The sequence below is a fragment of the Pteropus medius genome, unplaced genomic scaffold (assembly GCF_902729225.1).
Source record: "Pteropus medius unplaced genomic scaffold, Ma_sr-lr_union100, whole genome shotgun sequence".
In the NCBI taxonomy this organism is placed as follows: domain Eukaryota; kingdom Metazoa; phylum Chordata; class Mammalia; order Chiroptera; family Pteropodidae; genus Pteropus; species Pteropus medius.
In genome coordinates, this window is record NW_024344371.1 from 10,475,021 (window position 1) to 10,478,450 (window position 3,430).

General features: G+C 35.5%; 1 pseudogene; it reads right to left on the minus strand.

The window, feature by feature from the left end:
* Nucleotides 1–371: 371 nt before the first annotated feature.
* On the minus strand, nt 372–3,430 carry LOC120608588 (sex comb on midleg-like protein 2; annotated as a pseudogene).

Below are 3,430 nucleotides of genomic sequence, written 5' to 3' on the forward strand. Positions count from 1 at the left end.
CAAGTCAGCCAAAAGCCAAAATTCCACACCACGAGCGTGTTTGGGGCTGGGGTTCTTCTGGCCCTAGAAGTAGGAGTAACACACTCCACCAGACTAAAAGCAGAGGGAAGACAGTAACAGGTGTCTGTATTAGGATGAATGTTTGAATGTCTTCTGGCTTGCTTTTTCCTTAACATGTTTTTTATTTTTTTAAACAGTCTTTTCTATTGGTTCTCAAATTTTAGCATGCATTAGCATCACCTGGAGAACTTGTTCAATTGCTGAAATATATAGAGAATGTATTGTAGAACTATACACTTTATATAAGATTATTAATGAGTCACTCCAATAAATTTTGTTTTTGTAGTTATTTAACTTTATTATATTTTAAAATCTGAGAACTGTAAAACAGTATTATTACAAACATCTGAGAACTGTTCAACAGGGCACAGCATTTTCACATAAACAATTTGAAAGCAGATTAAGTTTAAATTAGAATTTTATCTTATCACATAAAAAGAATAACATAGATGAAATCACCCTTTAAATAGTTGCATCCTTGTATAAAGTAACATTTGGTTTTTTGAAAAAGAAAATGTACATTCTTGCCCTTGGCATATATTTTATTGGCATTTACAACAAATGGCTAATAGTTTTAGCATGGATTCTCATAGCTTATAAACATTACTCCAAAGTTATACAAAGCAATAACAATAAACATATACCACCACTTCCTCTTAAAATTTCTAACTTTAAACATAAAGCCCAAAATGGTAAGTCAGAATTAAAGCATCCTCCAAAATTTAGCAGAATGGTTCAGAACTAAGCAAATTAACTGGAAACATTGCATAGGACAGAGAATGTCTCTGTATAAAAACCAGTCTATGGATTGTTTCTTATCTCCTGAAGACTAAGCTGAGAGGTACAAGTAATAACTAACAATGCACATATTTTTTACAAAATAAAAACACCTATAAAATAGTTTAGCATTATTTCTGTGAGAGTGTGAAATGCCATATTAAATTCAAAAGAAACAGATTTACTTGTTCATATACGTACAGGTATAAAATAATATATAATATGGTATAGTATCCATATGAGGAAAAAATGTAGCCAACAAAATATACAGCTTTAAAAAATTTGGGCGCAGGTATCTTCATATACAGAGATGTGAGAAATGAATGCCTAGTTAAATGTCTAAGCTTAGCAAAAATATGTAGTTTTAAAATAATAGGTATTTTATTGAAAAAATCAGACTTTATCCAAGACACCCTTGTAGAATATCTCCTGCATGAAACAACTATTCTATAACTGTTTGATATTTATCAAAAACTGATAAGAACACTATGAAAATTTATAAGCTTGCTTTTTTCTTTAAATAGGAACAAATATAGCATACAGAGAAATAACAATAGGAAAATAATTTATACAGCTATTCCTTTTCTAGAAACTAGTAGAATACAAACAAAAGATTGCAGTAACAGACAAAATAATAAAAAGACCTAAAGAACTGCCAATTTGAATATGCTAATATATATCAAATAGTATTTAAAGAAGTAGTATAGTTCTGCTATTCTGGATAGAACAGATATTTTAGGAACTGTCTAGAAAACTAAAACTGCTAAGAGAATAAAAATACTTTTAATAAGTTCTCAGGACAACTGAGAATTATATCTGTTCTAAACTTACACATTTTTTAAATTGCGTTTTCCTTCTTTAAGCTTTTCAAGTAGTAATATAACTTTAAAGCTGGCCCAACTTTAGTCTCATATACTTCATCGTAACATCACTTTTGAGTAGCAGCAGAGCCTCCCCATCAATTTCATGTTGCCTCAAGAGGTCGGTGAAGGGATCTGATCTCTAAGGATCTTTATGTTTCATAAATTGTATCACTTGATCCTCAGACCAGGTTGAAGGGTCCTTAGAGAAACCTCGTTTCAAGACACAGGGTTCAGGTACAGCTATATAACTTGGAGCTTCACTTTCCTGTTTCATTTGGAATTTAACTTCATGATGTCTGCTCTGGATAGCTGATTTGGTCCCCACTAGTGCTGAACTTGAGGTGCTTGGCACACTTATAGGATTTCTGCTGTCAGGATTCAAAGAATTTGCTAGATTTAGTGGTGAATTCTTGGAATCTTCAGGAAGCTTCTCCTCTTTGGGCATGCCATCTCCCTCAAAAGACAGTAATTCTTCTGACAAGGCATGCACCTTTGTTTTGGGGAGCTCGGGAGAGAGAATAGCAACGTAAGGTAGAGGTTGCTGAGAAGGTCATTTGGTGTTTGTTTTTCTGTTATGTCTTCTTTTACTGACTTATTTTGATCATGCTCTGCAGTCCTATGAGTATTAGCTCTGAACGCACCAAAAGGCTGGCTACTCAAATGTTATCACACTGCAGGCTGTGGTATAAGTTCTCAAGAAAGCGAAATGCAAATGATGCACTGTCACTGAAGGAAGGTGATGGAAAGAGATTCTCCACCAAAGGAGGCAGTTATCACTTCTCTTCCATGATCATGTGGCCTAAGAAATCCAAAAACCGTCTTACTTTCAATGGCAAATCCACACAGGCCTGCATAGTCCACCAGAACCCAGACCAAGGTGGTCAGGCAGCTTCTGGATTTTCTTCCAATCCAGGTAAGAGCCAAGGTTTCCATGTTTGTTGACATAAACACAGACTGTAGACATCTCTATTTGAGATGTGCCAGGAATGAGATCCTTATATGCAACTCCAGTCTCTGATCAGCATCTTTATAGAAGCCGAAGAAGCGGAACACATAACAGGAAATCATTTTTCCTTTCTTCCTGCAGCTGGGCCTTTTTTCCTTAGTGTGGGATTTTTAATAGAACTTCCCTTCTTGGGGAATAAAGTAGGTCCAAGTGGTTTAATCTGACCCAATTTCTTGTCCTGCTTTGTTGGTAATATGACAGCAGTTTTCTGTGAAGACTGCATTGACTACTGGGTTGCTTTGGAAGAGAAAGACTGTGTTTTTGCTATGTTCTTTGTAATAGGAACTTTGAAATATTCCTGAGAAACAAGTTGTTGTTCCATTTACCATGAAGGTGATTTAGGTTCTACTCGATAGCCTTCTCCTTTACCATGAATCATCTCACCCTAATAAATTTAATTTTAAAAAAAGATTGCTGAGTCTCACCTCCACCCCCAAATTTCTGATTTAGTTGACCTAGAGTGGGACCTGAAGGTTTGCATTTCTAACAAGTTTCCGGGTGGTGCTGATTCTGTTGGCATGGGGACTACCGCTCTGCAATACTGTGACATGGGTGTGGACCTAAGGGATAGGCAAAAAGAATGCTCTTGACGGTTTCTTTTTAGAATTCCTTGGAGAGAAGCAGCTAGAGCCCTCACTTGGCATTGGCCGTTCAACAGAATGCCTTTTTTTGTAAATACCCCATCTTAAACCTTAGGAAAGTTACTAAATTCATAAAATGTTTA